The 20,376-nt window shown below is 43.5% G+C and overlaps 1 long non-coding RNA gene across 1 annotated transcript; it reads right to left on the bottom strand.

Moving 5' to 3' along the window:
- Window positions 1-1,452: 1,452 nt before the first annotated feature.
- On the bottom strand, window positions 1,453-16,993 carry LOC138066221 (uncharacterized). The gene is made up of 3 exons (XR_011139459.1): window positions 16,852-16,993; window positions 3,853-4,386; window positions 1,453-2,864 (listed from the first exon to the last, which is right to left on the bottom strand). It is a non-coding gene; the product is annotated as an uncharacterized lncRNA (long non-coding RNA).
- Between the last annotated feature and the right edge of the window lie 3,383 nt (window positions 16,994-20,376).

The raw sequence follows: 20,376 nt of genomic DNA, 5'->3' as shown, positions 1-20,376 counted from the left end.
TCGTCAGTGTTTAGTTTGTGTAATTCAATATCTACAAGGGATAGGTCCAAAAATGTAAAGAAAAGTGGTTTCTACATGAAAATGGCACTTTTACTTCCCACTGAACTCCAGCCGTGTGAGCTTGAAGTTGTGTAACTTACTCACTTGTTCTCAGCGCAGTCTTCCACGCTGTAACAGTGGCTCATCGAAAGCATGCTCTTGTCTTTGGCAGATGCCCTCTGATATTTATCTGGAAACTCTGGATTAAGTGTGGGGTGGACCATCCCCTCCCCAGGGAGATGGAGAGTCTGCTGCTGTTTTGGGGCTGTCTCAGATGAAGGTGGCCATGACAGAAGGTGGCCAGTCTGAATGTGGGCTCAAGACCCCCTAGGTTGCCCCCTCAGTTAGTCTCTCTTTGTCTCCATAAGAGAATGGCCTCAGTTAGACCTTTTGTCTACTTGTCTTGTCCTTAACCTCGGCCTACCGTGACAGACCGCTCTGGCAGCTGTCTTTCTGTAACTGAAACTTTAGCACACGGGAGTTACTGCCTCAGTTGTCACAGAGGAGGTCATTGTTGTACGGCATTGAGTGGAACACAATCTGCTCTTCCTGTCCAGAGATGGGGCAGGAAGCTGGAGGCAGCAGGTTTGGACAGACACACTTAAGGTGGTATCTATGTTGGGAGATACTTGGAATTTCCATTCCTACAGGAAAGGCTGACATTCATTTTGATTTCAAATGTGGCGATAGGGTAGAAAAATAATTGCAATATAAATACAACACTGAGCAAGGGAAGATTAGTTCATTCAGTCACTCTTAATGGCTCAAAAAGCCCAGATCGAAAGGTACCAATATGTTTCAGTTTCTTTGTCATATTGCAATACAGCTGTGGTAGTAAAGTGTACAATTCTGCAAAATTCTCTAGTGAAAAATTTCAACATTTTTTCCATGACGAAAACTTTTTAATTTTTAATAAACTTTTTAATTTTTGATTTTGCCTGCAGGCAAAAAACAAATTGAATTTCATGTAAACTTGCAAGCAAATTTCTTTAATGGAATCCACTTTCTATAGTCTTCTTTCCCTGGATTAAAGCTCCAAAAACCAGACTGTTTTGATGAAAACTTTCCAGTATGTTCTAATCTTAGAAAAATGACCCAGTGACCTCTGCAAAATTCTGAAAAGATTTGCTGCAGACAATGTCATTACTTAGAATGCCCAAGTCCTTACACAGTTAGAGAATCTTTTTAATACTATTGTTTGGAGTAGTGTGCAGTCAGTTGAATGGTAGAATTGTAATCATACACGCAATCATTCCATTTTGGAAAAAAATCTTGCTTGCTCTTAACCTTATCAGCTTTGTATATTTGCATTCACACTGGCATCATAAGATATAAATCTAAGTCAGATCAAGTTACATGAAGACTCTGGTCTCTAGGGAATAATGGAAGAGATTTTGGAGTGGGAAGTGATATAGCAGGAAGCCTTCTTTCTGCACAGACTGGCACCTAAAGTAGAAAGCTGATGGAGCTGCTAGCTAACACACCAGAGAGAAAAAAAGAGAGTCCTGACCGTTCACATTTGTAAAAGATCTCTTAGGCATTTTGCAGTGGAACAGATGTATCAAGTCTCTGCATCATGGCTAAGCTGTAACTTGTATTCTCCTCCCTTACATCCTCAAGATCTCTCAAGAGGATGAGGGTGCTCTCCTTCTCATCTGCAACTTTATCGTTCATCTTCTGAGTACGGACATGCACAGAAAGATGTGAGCTGGAGAGATCCTCCATTTTAATGGTGGGCTGTGAGGACATGGCACACACATCCTAGAAAGTAGGTCCCATGACTGTGTGTGTCAGGTGAAGTTGCGGGGCTGTAGATTGCACATTAGCATTAGGGAGGTCAGAACATCTTCTGAGCTTCTGGTCTGCAGGCACTAGGTGGGGTACATAATGAATTGTAGATGCTGTTAGCCATCCTGCCCAGATTATTAGTAAGTTTTAACACTTCTTGGGCACCAAATCAAACATTGAATTTCAGCTTGTTATATATTGTATCTGGATTCTGACGCCTTTTGCTGCCCATATGCTTTCCTTATTAAGATGGATTGCAATGCGTGGAAGGGATGGCGATGTTACTTGTGTGCATATGCGTTTATATATAGGTATGATCCTTGTGTTTGCTGATTGTACAGTCTCCTACTATCTTTTCCTTAAATCTACATAGCACTTCATGAGGGCATCACATAACCCTTTTAACTGGCAACAGAATGTTTTGCTGTTACTGAGATGCTAGAAGAGCTTTCCTCATCAGTGATAGGGAAAGACTGACAACATTATGCATCTGTGATTTGTACGACAAGATAAGTTCAGGTGGAAATGGTTGTATGTAATCAAGTGCGTAAGCAAGGAGAAGTCCTTTGCATGTGGATTATAAACCCACGTGAGAAAGGGAGAAGACTGGAGAACACTGTTGCTTCCAGTCTGTCTGTCCGTCATGAGGAGATTTCAGGATCTGTGGACAGCATAGGTATGCCCCTGTTCCTCAGATATGACAGTCACATGTTCCCTGTGACCCTATGGAGGAGCTGAGCCTGGTAATATGGGAATTAGGCTTTATTCTCTCCTGGGACACAGATTTCCTTTCTGATCTTGGGCAAACCACTAAAAATGCAAATATGTTTAGACCTTCCCTTGTCTTCAGATAAACAGACTTTGGATAACTATGTAACCAACCTATTTCATCTGCACGGTCAGAACGGTGTGAGACCTAAGCAAATAAAAGCAGGATTATGCTGCCTATAGTTAAAATTAGTGGTTCTTGGAGAGCGATGGTCCAGTTCCATGCTTGCAAGACTGGGAAAATCTGCCCCTCCGGAGCCTTCAGATCTCTGCATGAAGAACAGTAATGACACACAAAGGATAAAATTAGAAGTAAGGAGAAGAGGAATATATGATATTCAACAGCTAATATATAAAAATGCAAGGAAATAAAATCATTCTACACAAGTGATGTTTTCTTTAGTTTTACTAAGTCAATGTGAAATCATCAGACCTTCACATCAATCTTTCAATCTATTATGTCTATTTGATGAATGATATTTGTTTTATGTTTTATTTTATTTATAATAGAGGTCAATAAACCACACAAGTACATGTGTTGTCCTGATTATGTCTTATAAAAGAATTCATTTGTTCAAAATAATTTTCAAATATTTCAAACCTAAAAATGCCCATTGCAAAACCAACTGAAATTGAAAGCATATTATTTGACTGAATCCTTTTTAGTTTTTCCTTCCCCAACTGTTTTTGAGCCTTCCTCTTTTTCTCTTTCTTTTCAATTCACAGTAACACAACTTCTCTGCCTGGCTAAGTGAAAATCCTGAGAGGATCTTATAAATGTGTATAAATATGTGACAGGAGAGTGCAGAGAGGATACGGTCTGACTTTTCTCAGTGGTGCCCAGTGACAGGATTAGAGGCAATAGGCACAAGCCGAAATACAGGACATCCTGTCAGAACCCATGAAAACACTTCTTCACTGTGAAGGTGGTCAAACACTGGGACAGGTTGCCCAGAGAGGCTGTGTCCTTGGAGATAATCAACACCTGGCTTGACACAGTCCTGGGCAACCTGCTGTAGATGACTCTGCTTGCATGGGGTGGGGGTGGGGGAGGGTGGACCAGATGATCTCCAGAGGTGTTTCTACCTCAGCTATTCTGTGATTCTGTGAAAAATCATGAATTTTTGTATCAGCACTCACTGCAGTCCCTCTAGTCATCAGCAGGGGCTACTCTTGGACTATGACTACCCCAGCTTTCTGCTTTCTTCCCTTTACAGTTTCCCATTGAACAGCCCAAGATGGTTCCACATTTGTTACCTGTCATCATGTTATCATGTCATCACACTTCTTATCATGTAATGCTGGGAAAATACATTCATGCCACTTTGTGTTCAGAAATTCTCTCTGGGTTTCTCCTCACAGATCATCCACAGAGGGGCCTAGTTGGACCACCATAGATGTGTTGTCAAAGAACATATTCTGTGTTCCAAGAGCCAGGCAATGCAAAGAGTAGCAGCAGCAGCAAATTCAGGAGGTTATGATCATTGATGGATGTGGACAGACCTCTACCGTAGTTAAATTACACATGTATGTTAGATTTCAGATCTAGCTAGTAGAAAAAAAATCACAAATAGTTTCTCTAATGAAGTATTTTATCTTTACAAATACAGAGCTGATAAATTTGTTCAGTCCAAGGATATTGGGACTCAGAACTTGGGCTTTGAACTCCACTCTGAGCTGCAGAGACTGATTCAGATAAGAGGGGTGATGTAGCTGATCGAGGTCGTTCATGTGATAGGGTGTTCCAAATATCCAGGGTGACCAAATGACTCAGGTGCTTTCTTTCGCTTACTGAAAAAAAAAAATAAACCAAACTAAACCAAAACAAAACAGGAAGAGATAGAACTGCTTCCATTCTCCTGACAAGATCAGCTAATTGGTCACATACATACATATGTTGCTGAAATATAGACAGCCTGGCGAAAATACAGTGCAAAGGTACAAGTGCAAGACCAATGCCAGTGAACCTGGACATTTGGTAACTCGTAATCAACACAGGTGGGGTTTAGGAGAGAGCTGGCTTCCAGAAGAGAGCTGAAGGAGACTGCAGAGGTAAGTCTTTACTCATTCATGATGAATTATTTATTTCATTACTGAAAATCTGAGAGGATAAATTATTTACTCAGCTATTTGCCAGCAGACACAAAGCAAGTCTAGTAATAAGAAATATTCCTGGAAGGTTATTATGATTTATCATGAAGAAAATACTAAGACAATGAGAGCAGTGGCTGTAAACATAGTCGTGGACATGCTAGGTAGAGGAAACTCATGAGATGCCTTTACCATCTTGTTAAAGATATTAGAAGAGCAGTAGTGACTATTGGCTCAACCTTTTACAGCCTTTCTCTTTAGTGATACAAAATTCTTACTTTTTAAAACAAATTTTTGAAAACCAGCATTCATGTGGTCTTCCTTTCATTCTATATATCACCATTGTTTACCAAGACTCAGATAAGAACAATTTTTAAGGGTGGATTTCAGGCTATCTAACTTTAGGTGTTCACAGTGTGGGTGCCTACAGCTGGACTGGCTGGCTGTAGACTCCCACGGCAGTCAGAGGAGATGGGGTTAACACAGCCAGTGGAGTTCAAGGTGAGATTCGACTCATGAATTTCAGTCTTTTCAAGCTAAGATATACTGCACCTTAAAGAGTGTATGCCATGCTGATCAGTTCTCTACTAACTGCTTGGGGAGCCCAGGGAGATGTGCTCAGACGTGTATGCCTGCATTATAAGCATCCGCATTTACTTTCATGGCTCTTAGCACTTGCAGTCCAAGTGCCACTTCAGGACCCTGTGCTCTTTGGAGGGTGCCCAACCTGCTAGAGTGGACCAGGCAGAGGAGGGATATCCTGAATGAGCATCAGTAAAACCTTTGCATACTGTCCTGGCTTGGATGGTAATTCTGTATGACTCACTCTTTTGGCGAGAGTGTGATGTCATTCCATGGAATGTGATGCTCAAGCCAACAAGTATGTGTGAGGCATCGCCTGGGATAAAAATATTGGAGATTTCCATGTCATTGTAACTAAAAATGAAATTCTGGTGTTCAAAACACTCTTAGCGATCCAGGTTTACGTGTCTGGTGGTGGCTCATCTGGATGAAAGTGGTGAGTTTATTTCTGACTTACTTAGCATGAGTTCTTTGTGGGCCAAAAGGGAAGATGCTACTCTACAGATCTGGGAGAAGAGTCTCAGCCTGGCCCCAGGCTTATGCTGAAGCTCATCCCTCTTAATTCTCACGTGAAGGTACCCTTGCCAGGCACCCCACCCCCGCAGAAATGCTTACACTTCACAGTATCCTTGTCTGGCTTTGCACACCCTGGACTTTATTACCTGAGGCCTCAGCTCTGGCCTGGACCAGGAAGAGCATAGTACCAGATGTCCAGTGTGTGGAGAGACTGGGAAGCAGAAGTACAGCCAGAAGCAACACTGCTAGATCAGGCCTTCTGCGAGCCTGGCTACACAGTCAATCAGCTCTGTCTCTCACTGGCTAGGTAGGTTATTGCCGTAAGTAAGTCATTTCACCTGTTGCTGCTTCTACAACAGCTTTCATACCATGATTCTTCTCTTGACTTGGCTTTTAAACTGTTTGTGGGAAATTTCAGCTCTTGCTGAGTTCATCTATAGTTCTGCTCATGTTGGGACTTGTAGACTCTATAGCTGTGCAGGTAATGTCTGGTTAATAAAAGTAATCCCAACTGCAGTGGTTACTGCAATGAATGCAGAACTGTTGTACTCCCTATTTGTACTAAACCTGCAGTCTTCTAGTACCAAAAATGTCAATTACTAGGTAGGACTATGTTTGAGTATTTGAGGAATCAGTCGTGCTATTCTCCCCAACAGGCAATGGGATCTGCATGGCTAATTCCCTGAGAAATGTAAGGACAATGTTCTTCCCTTAATAGTAGAGAGAAAGAAAACATATGCGTGCTCTGTAGGTGAGTGCAATCGATTCTGCTCAATCTATTGCACTTGAATGACTTCTCTGTTTAGCATGCAGAGCTAAAAAGCCATTTCACAGCTCTTCATGAAAAGTGGTCAGTCATTACTGCAGCCCTTAGGACTGGCTGTTGCAACATTAATCATGATGAATTCGTGTGGCATCTATGTGGCCATAATACATAACTCTATGAGAATCCCATTGGGCTGTTTTTCAGAGTACTACAGACCAGTTTATATTTTTCTCTTTGTCCACAGAGAACTTTTCTCAGTCACTAATAATATTGTATTCACAACTTACGTAGCTATTTGCTACAGGGCATTGGTTAGATTTTTGCTTTTGTAAGGTCAGAACAATGAACTCAGCTCTTCTGAAATAAAATGGCTTAACCATAGGCAAACTCTAAACTGTATGATCGTTGCAGAAATGCAGAAGTTAGAATCCTGAAATAATTCTTAAAACACTACAAGTCTACAAGAGAAGCTGTTCACTCCAAAAAAAAAAAAAATAGGAGACCAAAGGAAAAACTTATCTCTTCCTGTGTGATTGATCTTCTTCTCCTGTGATTGCCCTCTGACCTACAATAAATCATGTTAGAATGTGTCAGGAAAATCACTTCAATAGCTTTTGAGCTGGGAGGGGAAATGTTTTGTCTCTCAAAGTATTATCACACAAAAACTCCAAACAATTGCAACTTTTCTGTTACATTTCCCTAATCCAATGAGATTAAGGAGAAAGGTTTTCTCTGTGTCAATGTGAGTTGATAATATCTAAAGAATGTTGCCATCTGAAATCCATATACATGCATTTTAACACTGCGTGAAACATATGAAAGGAAGATTTGATTTTCCTTTAGAATGGAGGACCTAACAGGAAAGAAGGACAATGAGCGAGTTTTTGCTCTTCCTATGGAGTCGGGTGGCTCATTTGAAAATGTGGGTGGTTTCAATATAATTCCGTACTAAATAATGAAAAAAAAAAATCCAGTTCAAACAAAGCCTAAAAGTATGTTGCTTAAACTGCTGCCACGCACTTGTCCTCAGGAGGCAGGAAGGGGTATGAAGCCTGACTCTACTCTGAGCTGTTTTCAGGTAGCCTGATCCCTCACAGTCATTTTTGCAGGAAGTTTCTCACTGTTCTTCCACTCAGAAAAGCACCGGGTTCACAAAACCACTTGAGCTACATCACAGCCTTGCTGTGAAAATGATATGCAGTAACTCCACAGAGCAGGATGGCAATGTTTCCTGACACCTGTTGGCCCCATAAAACCTGAAATCAGTGACCTCTGGTGAATCCATCCTGCACAAGGCATCCATTTGAAAAGGAATTTGGAGATTCTTCCTATAATGACGAAAACCTCAGATGGAATTTCTAGAGGAAGCTGAATGAGTTTCCATTAAAGTATTGCTGAAAGTTCTCATTATTCTGTTGTATTATTAAACATATGTTAGAACATCTGTGATGAAATTCCTGTGGGTAAATATAATGATCTAGAGCACTGATATCTACATCTGGGCTAGTAGTAACCATGCACTTTCGATAGCTACTGGAGACCAGTACACAATTCAATGCATCCTAAAGGAGATGTTTAAAAAATAGGCATCCTACAAGCATCCTAAAAGTGCCTGTTTTTTAAAAAATAGATTTTTAATTTCTTTTTCTGGAGCTCTCAGAGATTAGGTCAAAGATAGACATTGATATTCCAGATGTCTAATGTTAGGGGAGATGGATCCTTAGGGATCCAAAGTGATGTTATAAGCATTTCAAAAGCAGAATTTCCAGTCTTAATAGACTAATAAATTCAACAGGATTTAAATGCTAACTTGTTAGGCATTACTTACACATATATATGTGTGCTTATGGTATGTAATACGTTATATATTATCCTAATTTGTTAAATTATTCTACCATTTAAATTCAACGCCTTGTGGTTTTGCTATTTACAACCCTCATCCCCACTTTGAAGAGCCCTCCCCACCCCGCTCCATCTTTACAGTAAAACAACCCAGAAAAGTCATTATGTAACTCTGATACCCTCCTAATCAGTTGAGTTCTGGCTGGGTGGGTAACACAAGCGGCAGTGAGACTCTCCTGCACCTACGGCTTGTCCAGCTTCCTGTTCTCAGAACTAGCAACCACAAGACACTCAGAGAAACTCCTGTGGTTACTAACAGAAGAAACAAGTTCCCTCCAATCTTCCAGTGCACCTTGTCAGTTGTGGTTTGTGAGAATTGCACTGCGCTCTTATCCAAGGCGGTCAGGACCCGCGCAGGCTTGGTGCTCCTCTGTCATGCGAATTCAGGGTCTTCAGACTACAGTTTCAAACTTTCGAGCACAGTGACTCTTTTCTGTGGGAAAGTGTTCAAAGTAATTCCCCAAAGATCACCATTAGCTTGTGGGAAACTACCTGAGCTAAATCACAACCACTCTGTGGGAATGAAATAAAGCTTCTCTTGAGATTTTTAATTTTAATTTTTTTTTTTTATCTCTGCGAATGCATCAGTCTGTAATGAAGATCTTAGTGCCTTTTTCCATCTAACACTTTCTAAATGAAATTGAACAGCCTCTGTTCATTTACCTCATTGCTTTGATACTACCTTTGCTGTGAGAACAATAGGAAACGAACCACGTAATGGCAGTGAGGTGGGAATGGGTTGATGTGACATGACATGTTTCCTAATTAAACCACTAATAATAAGATGTGCCACAAGTTGCTTCTGTTATAACACATTGTTTCACTAGGAAAGCCTTGGTAACATAGTTAGTTTCTCACTCTTCCCATTTCCTTGAGATAAATGCAGATTTGTTTCTCAATATAACCCCAAAGTCAGGGTCTTGCATAACACCCTCCTTTTTAAAAAGTTACCCTGTGATCTGTCACTGCATCTCTTGCATTGCAGCTTTATCCTGTGACTGCTTGGCTGTGATTCCAAGTGGGATAACACCAGCCTCCCATGGGCATGTTTTCCCTGGTTGCTCTTAGCTATTCTGCAATAGCACCACTCAGCTCCATCAAAGAAACTGCAATTTTCTCTTCCCTAATGAATTTCATAATGCAATCAGTGGCAGGCCATGACTGAGAACAAAGCTAAAACTTGACGTAACGGTCAAGCAAGAAATTTGACTTGGAGCTTTGTTTTGACTGGGTCCCAAATGAGGAGAGGCGTTGCTAACAGCTCTGCTTATACTCTATTGATGCTGATGTCTCCAGGGGCAATAAAAACGGTCACAGTTTTTTATTTTTGTCTTGTTTTCATTACCGCTGTAATGAGGCTTCTTTCTGTGAAGTTTGGGTTGCCAGCTAATGATCTGGTTCCAGGGCCAGGGAAGGCCTTTGGCTCCCTGTAGAGATTAATTAAATAAAATACAGTAGGATCATGCTTATAGTTACTGAGTGGAGGCTCAGCTTCCACAGGGTGCTAGGGGCAGATTGCTAAGAGGAGGTAGGCAACTGAAGATGTTACCAGTCACACAAGGGGTTCTCAGAAATATTCAGATGCTGAGTATATTTGGGATGCAGAATACAAGTCATTTTTGTGTAAAGCATCAGGGACTGACTGGTGAAGGGCCACATACTTCACTAAGACAAGGGTGCACCTGTGCACTCTATTCATATTCTTCAGCGTTGTTCAGTTTAGGTTTGACCTAGCATGGTGAGCACTTGAAATGGTGAAAAAATGGCAAGCCTGTTTCCTGCTCCCTTCTGTGCTTCTCAGTCTGTCAGGCAAATTTAACAGCAACTGACTACTTCAATGAGGCATTGGGGAGCGGTGGGGTAAACGTCAGGTTGGACCTGCATATCACTTTTACCTTTGGGATGGGCCAATCCAGGACTCCTAACGAAATGTCTGTAGGAATCTGAAGGCACAAAGCTGAGCTCCAGAAGGATTTAATGTAAGGAACAATCTGGCTTAGACAACGTGTGGGCATGGGAGATGTCTGAATGACCCTGGATCAAGAAAAAGCCACACTATCAATGAGTGGACAAAGCAGCATGAGTCTTCCTTCAACACGTCAGCTCAAGCACATGCCACATACCCCCTTAAGTGCTGCAGCTTCTTTAATATCCCTTGGTAAGTCTGGGCTTGATGGTGAATCATGGTGATTATTCTCTCTCTGCAAACACTGATTTCCCAGAGGGATGGAAGAGAATGGCTGTCTGGGAGCCCTCTCGGTGTGCAACCAGAAGAACAAAAGCCACTGCAGTTTTACTGTTCTCATTCGTGGTTGCAGTGATTGTGCTAACCTCTCCTCATGTGGAGCCTGACCCAGATGCTGCGGTTCCTTCCAATGGTTTGGCAGCTCAGGAACCAGAGCCGTGGGAGCCTTCTATAAAAGTAGCTGGAGTTTCTCCTCACTGCTGATGAGATGGCTGCTGTTTTAGCACTGCTGAAGGTGGCCCTGAACTCTCTCGATGGGCCTTTTCCTGGCTTATTGTGTTGGTAAGCACAATCCCACGTTTCTGGAGTGCTTTGGAGGGGCAGGGGAAGCTGCAGTACTTTAGGTGAAGTGCACACAAGACTTCACAGAGATGTTTGTTATGACGACTATTCTACTGCTAAAATCTCTGCTATGGTCATTTGGCACCTGATTGTGGAGTTAAGCACAACTGTGCCAATTGCCACCAACAGAGACTTGGCCCTATCTGCTGGAAAATCCCAGCCTTCCAGGATATGCTTATCTTGCTAGAGCTATTTTATTTTGTCTGCAGTGAAGCTGGACAAGGGATTTGGCATTGCTGGATGGACTGTTAAAAGCACTCATAAATGTGAAGAACTATTCTTAGGGCAGAGAGCCTAGCTCCCCAGTTCACGGAGAAGAGTGCTCTCATTGCAGGTTTAGACCAACAGCCCTCAACAGTGCTGGCCTTTCTATTGATCAGTGCCCAGAAGAAGGAAAATCTGCTCTCTCCTGCCTCTCACCTTAATACATTTTATTTTGGACACGTCCAGCCTGAAACCTCCCAACTCCATGCCTGTAGCTTCTCCGTTAGGAAGTACCTATGAGGTCCAGCTTTGTGCTGTCCTGCCTTACTCCCCTTGACAGGACAATCTGATGCTGTGTCCCTTCTGATGTGGCTTTCCTGGCTTTGGTGGTAGCTGACTGCTGCAGTTACCCCACAGGTACTACAGCGTAAGGGCCTGCACATAGGGAAAAATCCTATGAAACTGCTTATGTGCATGAACTGGGTCTGTTTGGACCACAGGCAGTTGCGTGGATGTTCTAAGTTCAGAGCTGCTCCACAGGACTGCTTGGGAAGGTTACATTCCCATAGACAGACGCCCAATATGAGGCAGGATAACCAAAGGGTTCCTTCCAAAAAGCACAGATTATGAGGTGTTTCCCCCTGCCTATGAACTGAAAAATGAATATTAATTTTAGGCAGTGTTCAAGACCTTGTAATTTTGGGTCAGTGAACAAAGATGTGCGTTGTACGACCCATTTGGTGTTCACTCCAGTTCAGACAAAAGGAAGGAGGTTCTCTCACACTGTGTAGAGCTCAGTGCATATGTGCCCTCAACAAGTCAGGGGTAATGCTGTGTTCACTGAAGCTCCACACGTCTTCATTAGGACGGCAAACTGCTCCATAGCAAATGTGTACAGTGGGATGCAGCAAGTGCTATCAGTAAAGGTAAAGGTCAGACTTGCAGCGTTGTTACTTCCATGTAAACCTTTTTGCTTCTATAAAATGGGGAGCTGAATTGCTGAGATGAATGATTCCAACAACTGCAATAGTTGAGGGTGTTTTTTTGGTTGCTATTTGTGATAATGTGATTGCTTCAAGGTACATGTTGCCTTCCATCCCAGAACCGCAGTCAAAACATAGCAGGTGAAAGCCAGCTCCCTTTTACACTTTGGCTGCCTGATATTTACATTCTCCACTCATTGTCTGTTCTCACTTTCCTCCTGCCTCTGTACAAGTGTGCGGTGAGTCGTGCCATTTGTTAGGAGCAACCAGAAGATGTTGACACTACAACCTTCTCCCCAGGAGTCTTCTGTACAGTGGTGCTCACTGCAGCTGTGTGCGATTCCCCGCGATGATGTGCGAGGTAAACATGCAATCAATTACCTGTACTACATGACAAACGTGATCACATTTTCTAGGATTTATTGATTTTAAAAGCAAAAGGGACTGTTATCATGTAGTCTGACCTTGCACTTCCAAGGATTTCTTGCATAGGATATTAAAAAGCCCTTCCTTTCTCTGTGGTCTGCAGAACTAGGCAGTACTATATGTAGGACTAATTCCCACATGACAGTTTCCAGAAGTGAGCTCCAGGAGGAGACATGAAGTTGGAAGCCAAGTGAATCAAGATGGTGTGTAATTGCTATAGCATTTAAAGGCTGATTTGAGCAACTAGTTCGGGCATTTGGATATCCTGTTTAGATACCTTAAAAACAAGACATTTTTCACTAGAGTTTCCTGACACTAAATCCTTTAAAAAAGTAGGCCAATGACTTCTTATAAATCCTCAGTTTTCCTTCCATAAGCATTTCAGCAAGATTATCTGAACATTTTGTTTTATGATGCATAATTTTGGAAAGATGGAAAAAAAATCTTTCGCATACTGTAAATTAACTTTAGAAAGGGGTACTTATATGTTAATCAGAGGTTTACGCACTTGTTAGAAAAAAGCATTTACCTCCCCACTTAACTTATCTTTAAGTAACTAGCTAATTCTAATTAAATCCTCTCTCCTAGTCAAAACTGTTAGCTAGAAGATCTGTTCCAAGGTGGAGGTCATGGAGTTTGCAGGAGACTTCTTTTTTTCTTTCAAGTTAATAAGAACCTTCAAATCAGGCAGCAGTCGCTCAGGAGGTGGAGCAGTGAGGTGAACGTGATGTACGGGGCAGTTTGCAGGACAAGATCCATAGCTGGGAGTAGAGGATACTCTCCGCTGTGCAGTGCATGGGGGTGTAAAGTAGCTGTGCCCGAGTGCTGCGAGGTGAACGTGATGTTCGGCGACATCACAGTGACAGTATTTTACATCCACTTTAGTCTAGTGTCAGGAACCTCACCTACCCTACAGTCATGGAAACCATACTGCATAGTCCAGATTAATCTCAGCTCACTTTTGGCACTAGACTCCAATTGCTTTTTCTGGAGTCCGCGGGGCTCTACAGGCACTCCTGAAAGGTACCACAGCTTTTAAGTGGCTATCTTTCCTGATTGACTCAGGCCAAAACTTAAAGGAGATAAATTTCCTAACTCATCTTAACTGAGTTTCTATAGCTAGGTGGGACCATCCCAGATCATTTAAGTGATTGATGGAGACCATACAGCATTTAATAATATAAAGTAACTTTAGCATTGGGTAGTTGGGAACCTTGACAGTAAAAGAGAGTAAGAGTTCAAAAATCTTCTAGAAAAGCCAACCTAAAGGTTTTAGTGAGACAAAGACTAGAGACCAATGAACTTCTTGTGTGTATGAGAAGTTATGTGGGGCTTCCCCAGCCAGGGCACTACTTCAGGCTCTACTCATTTGTTCTACCTGCCCTGGCTGTGTGGATCAAGAACTGCTGTTAGCCCTAATCTCCCTGAGGTTGTTCAAAAAACTCTAGCTGATTCCTGTAAATAAACCCTCAAAGTGTTACCCTAAACAGGCAGAGTGCAGCAAGAGAAAATATGCATTTACTGAAGCTGGAACACTGTTAAGCAGCTGGCTCAAAAACGGTCAAGCCTGTTCAGAAATGCTCCTCTCCCAAATATGCAATGAGCAGCCCTTCAATGCAACCACACAGTGCTCTGCTTTTAGTTCTTTTCATCAGCAGCCTTGTTACTGGGACCTCTTTAGTTTTCCCTGTGTGGGTAAAAAGGGCTTCCATCAATGACTGAAGAAAAGTCAAGCCGAGCTGACAGGGACAGAGTGAAAAAGTGCACAGGCATGACTACAGCAGTTCACTCCCTCATCTGTTCTTCCTGTTAAAATACTGTTTATATTGCTGGATGTCAATAAAGACTGACCAGTAAATAAAGATGCCAGCTCCATCTGGGTTCCAGGCTAACGTAAAGGGACCTACTTCATTTGGATCTTCCTGACACGTTTCCTAAATTGAAGGAACTTTTCTTACTTCAGAATAACTCCCAGCCATCATTAGAGGGAGCTGTTGCCCCAAAAAGCCCCAACCTCCCTTTGCTCTCTTTTCCAGACTTGCTCTGAATTGCTGTGCATCAAGAAAATTCAACTGATTCATGAGTTGGCACCTTTCTGTACAGCATTGTCAATCATGTCAGCTCTTAACGGTGCTTTGTAAATAAATATCTTCATTTTCATTCATTTGGCTTTCCATACGCAACGTAAGAGAGATGTCTGAGCTAAACTGCGGCAGCACTGATCTTCCACTGCTGGCTAAGGGAGTTGCAGAGTCCTTTTAGTCCTTTGATTAACCTACATTAAAAAAGCAGGGGAGAGTTTTGACGTCATTTTCTTCTGTCATTTCACCAGTCCTTTATTTGAAACATTAGTCTTCTTCCCCAGCCTGACCCTGTTCTCATTTCCATCACAACTGGAGTAATTTAAACCAAGCCAGGGGAAGTACATGGGTGCAAACTGCTGTGAATAAGATCAGAGTTAGACCTTTTGTGGAAAAGGACAAAGGACTGGGACCAAATTCTTAGCAAAGTCAAGCATCTTTGACTTAGTGATGCTTAGCAGTTAACCTTTGCTTTTAACTTGCACCCACGTTTCTTGGTAAGAAAAGTCAGGGCTACGGTGCAGGGCGCCCCACCTCCGTGCATCCAGTGGGTCTCTTCCTAACTGCAGATGGGCATGTTGTTAGGTTTTTTTTCTGGACTGAAATGTGTGGAGATTAGATACACAGCGTCATTGACTAATCGCTCGTGTTATTCCAGGCTGATATTATCGCATGGTGAAATCATACTAAACAGGGTTGTAGACTGAATTACAGCAGACCCAGCACGGGTTAGACACTGACTGAGTAAGAGCATATTTTGGCTGTATGAAGCAATACACGGGATATTGTTATAAATGTACATGGGCTGAATTAAAAGTGTCAGCAATCACATGAGGGTTGGTTTTTTTTAACAGACAGGAACAATTGTGTAACCAGATCCCCATGCTTATTAAATCCAATTCAGATCAGTGGATACAATTTAAACAAGAATGAATTTGCCTTTTTGCTTTTAGTATCTTAAAGCTGGGAGTCAGCTGACTAGTAAGCAAAGGGACTGTGCCTTGTATACCTGTAAAGAACCCTTCTTAAAACTATACAATTCAGTTGAAGTAGATAAGGTTATCTCAGTATTTGCAGTTTTTCCAGTGGCGAGCACTTGGCACTGTCCCTGCTTTAAGGTAATATTATTTCACTTTCCAAGGCAATGTGTCAGGTTTCTGAGTGTGACCATTCAGCATGTAGATTCGAAGCATAATGCTAGTGCTGTCATCTTACTCATTTAAAGGGACTGAACACAAGGCATATTTTTGTAATCTGTCTGTGCTCTCTGGGGATAGCTTTGTAAATGACATGTTACATTCCCAAGTCTCAGCCAGGCTAAGAGAGTCATTCAGTGCCAATAAAGAGCAGTTACTTCCTAATAAGTGTATTAACTGCTCAAAATGCAGTTCTGAAGATCTGACAAAAAGCTCTGTCAGAGAAAGCAAGAGGAAGCAAACGAGTGAGCACCCCGACTCCAAACGCCTGTCCAGCTGGAGCAGCTTCCAGCACGCCGCTCGCAGATTTGGCACATTTGCTTCAGCGGGGTGACCAAAGCGCTTCAAGTTAAGCTGATCTGCAGTCAAAGGACATGACACCTAGCAGAGGGTGCCCAGGAGGCAAGCGCAAGGTTTTCAGGTTCACTGTAACCTACCAGGAGCCAGCATTGCCCCAGGGAGAAGCAACCCTGCCTTTTCTGGCCCTTCCTGCAACCATCACCAGGACTAGGTTTTTGTCAGCTCTGCAGTCAGCTGGGTCTTGGAAGTGATCTGGCTTAAAACTATCCTGGCAAAGACAACAAAAAAGTCATTTTAACTGATCTGATTTACCAGGCAGCCACAGATAGACTTACACGGGCAGCAAGGCAGGGGGGTACCAGAGCAGAAATAGAGTGGTGGGGCCAGAGACGAAGAGGAGCATTACTTCTTCTGGTTGCCCTGCTGGCTTGTGCTGGTTTAAAGAAAACATGAAGCTGCAGGGTAAGCTGCCTATAGACCCATTTAGACCCCCTGCACAGCCAAAACCTCCTACTCGCCTCAGCTCCACGGCGCTGGGCCATTAACTGCGCTAAGTTAAAGGGCTGCAAAGGGAGGTCTGCTCTGTCAGCGCCCCTGGCAATACCCCTGCCCGGCTTAATACCTCCACGCAGTCTTGGTCAGTTTGGTTCAATCAGCTCCAGGATCTCCTCCAGTGAGTTCCCTTTGCTGCTTCTCCTTTTGCTGTCTGGAGCTGCATATTCACATTCTTAAGTTTAAAGCAAGGAAAAGGAAGCATTTTTTTCACATAGCGCATCGCTGAGTTGTGGAACTCACTGCCACAGGATGTCGCAGAGGGCAGAAGTATAAGTGTGTTTAGAAAAAGGGTTTAGGCAACGCATGGAGCAGGGCTCTGTTGGGAGCTATTACATATTACGATCTCAGGAAGGCCCTTATTAGCTAATGGACATGAAAAGGATTATCCTGTGCATAACGTGCTCTATTCTCTTCCTTAAAAATCTGTCATGGACTAAGGTTCAGGGCAGGAAATTGGAGTAACTGGGCTTTTGGTCTGACCCAGCACAACAGTTCCTGTGCTTCATAAACAATATTTTAATAATCTATGAATGAAATTTAACACATGGATGTGCATCATCACACTTTCTGCGTAAATTATCACCCACAAAAGCAGTAGCTTATCTGGCAAACTGTGTGGCCACATATTCTCAAGCAGGAATATGATCTGGGTGTTAGCTTACAAACATGAAGTTATCCAGTTCTGCCCAGCAAAGATAAGTTCAGCTATGTTAAACTTCCGGTGTATTTACTCCAGCTGGTATTCTTTCTTGGATACCGAGCACTTAAGAAGCAAGTAGGATTGTGAAACTTGGTCCCTTTGATATATAGCTTTCATTACAATCGATTATTTATCCCACTGCAAAACAATTGTTGGAGCTGAAAATCTCCAAGAAAAACTTGGAGAGTGAATTTGCTTTTATTTGCATGTGCATTAGTAGGTTGTGATTCCTTTGCGGTTGGTGGATGTGAGGCAGTGTAACAAAGAGGAGAGTCAGGTCTTTAATATTTAACTGGCACCAAGCTGCCTTTTCCCCCCAAGTCAGAAATGTTAAAGATGGGGAGAGCTCCTTTCCTCTGGAATCCATCCCGTCTCGCTGGCAGCACAGGTGTAGGTCGTGAATGGCAATTATAAACATTTTGATCATTACGGTTTTCACAGCAAACGCTTTGTGAAACAAAGCTCCTTAAGTGAGAGGAAAAGACAAAGTTCCCCCCCGCCCCAAAAAAACATTTTAAAGTTGGAAAGACCAGCATGGTTATTGTGTTGCTTTTTACTTCTCTCCCTGCATTGCCCCAGCCCATTTTATCTCCTGACTCTCCGCAAGCTTTTCAAACCAATGCCATTTACCCACTGCTGGCCCCCAACACATCCCAGGTGCTAACTAACATCACCACGCTAAATAGTTTAGGAGCTGCATCAGGTGCGAGAGGGTTTCCTCCCTGCTGGACAATGCGTGGTGGGAATGCCAGGGATTTATCAGGAGAGAGGGAGAGACACGGGTGGCTTAGGTGATGCACCCAGCGCAGCATCACAGAGCAAACCCGGTCCCCGTACTTTGGTAGTAAGAAAATCCGCAAACAGCTCCCAAAGAGCCTTTCACAACGGCCTGTGACAAAGACACGGGAACGTCGGTGCTTAAACAAGCCGCAGCACGGTGTGCGGCGAGATGGGGGCTCCTGGCCGTTTCAAACCCAGCGAAATAAGAAGTGGTTTCATTCAGAAAGGCAGTTTCTGCTTTTCATTCAGAGCGGGAAGCTTGCGACAGGACCCAGCGAGGTGACGGAGGGAAGTAACCTTTACATGCAGTGGGAAACTGAATTCATTGAAGAAATACCTCCCCTCCCCACCATCCCTACCCGTCTCCTGAGCTGGTCTTCTGCCCGGGGAGAGATAATCTATCAGATACCGACCACACTCTCGTTTTTTCTCAATGAAAAGTAGGAAGCTCTAAATGCAAGGCAAACAGTTCCTACTTCCTCCGTGCTGGCCCGAGCGGCAACGGCTCACGAGCTAACTTGGGGGGCCGGGGAAGAAACCGCTCTTTGTGGGGTTTGGCCTTCCCGGCTATGGCTCTTGTCTGCGAGTCATGAGGCTTAATCCTCCCAAGTGGACTGCCCGGCAGCTTAGCATTCCTCGCATTCCTGCCGCCCGCTGACACGGAGCCCATTCACAAGGCAGCTCCCGCGGCCCAGAGGCTGCAGGAAACCTTTGCACCCGCTGAAGGGGGCCGGCACGGCTCCCGCTCACGCGCTTTGGGCCAAGCACTCCTTTCTGTTCGGGGCCGCCCGCCGCTGGGGACGGATACGGCAGGGAGAGCGGTGGGACGAAGGGTCTGGAGGGTCACCTCTGATGCTCGGAGTGGCCCCGGCCCCACAACGCCCTGGGAAATATAATCCCATGTGCTGGCCGGCGGGTGAAACCGAGCCAGCGAGTGGAGGGGGTCTGGAAAGACTTTCTGGGAGATCGGGCCCTCCCGTCACAGAGGGCCTCGGAGGTGGAGTCGGGAGGAGAAGCGAAGTCAAGAGGCCAAGCCATGGCAGGTCTCTGTGCTTCAGCAGCCATCGGCCTGGCTCCTCAGACCCAGCATGGTGCGAAGGGCATCGCATGTCTCTCTTAAGTGGGGGCAGGGCCTCATAAAGCCTCAACGTTCAGGAGAAAGTGTCAATTTTTGCTTCTCTGGGCAGGTGAAAAGCTTCATCCTAGTCCTGACTCCGGATGCTCGGCCAACTCTGGCTCCGCTGACCCTGAGCACGACTGAAAGGGAAGGTTACTCTTGTCTCATTCCTTTGTAAAGTGGAAACAATAGTAATAACTAGGAGAATTAATAAGAATGGTGCTTTCTTCCTCTGTCACGTAGGAAGTGTTTTAATGTCCATTAGCACAGCAGGGTCTTGCATTTTGAGGGGGCCACTGCGATATAAATATCACGAAGGTGCCTTAGAGACGAAAATATCACGAAAGTGACCACGCCCATTGAAAAGGCTGAAAATTTTGCTTGGCTATCTGGCTTTGCAAACACTTAAAGAAGCAAGAAATCTTGAGGGTGTCAATAAGATGGCTCCGCTGAGGAAGGACTGTGCGCACAGGCAAGCGCCGGGGACCCAAGCAGTGGCAGGATAGCAATAATCACAGTTATATTTTCTCAGTGTGTCATGGTTTCTCATTTTCTAAGAATTTCAGTGACAGGTAGGAATTTGGAAGCTTTTGCAGGCTGATAACAGTGGCCGTTAGGATATGACAAGTCTGAAAGACAGGCATATGTTGTCCCCAAAGATATGCAATACTAACCATCCATGCATCATCTGTGGATGAATGTTTACATCTTACAGCTTTCTGAATCAACTGTCACTTTTTCTCATTCTCTCTCTCTCTCTCTCTCTCTCTTTCTGTTTTTTTATGAATGAAGTCTGAAGCAAGCCAGACAGAAAGGAAGGCTGCAGCATATTTTATAGCTTGTGTTTCCTTCTGGTAAGGATGTTACATTTGCTGAAGTGAATTTCTGAAAGAGATGTGGAAGGGTTTTCTGGTCAGGGTTAGGGGATATTTCACTCATGCAGGAAGTTGCAAAAGCTGAACAGAAAGTGTATATTCTAGAAGTTTCAATAAAAA

The sequence above is a fragment of the Struthio camelus genome, chromosome 2 (genome assembly GCF_040807025.1).
Source record: "Struthio camelus isolate bStrCam1 chromosome 2, bStrCam1.hap1, whole genome shotgun sequence".
Lineage (NCBI taxonomy): Eukaryota > Metazoa > Chordata > Aves > Struthioniformes > Struthionidae > Struthio > Struthio camelus.
Note: the sequence above shows the minus strand (reverse complement) of the source record. Positions and strands in the feature narration are given on the sequence as shown.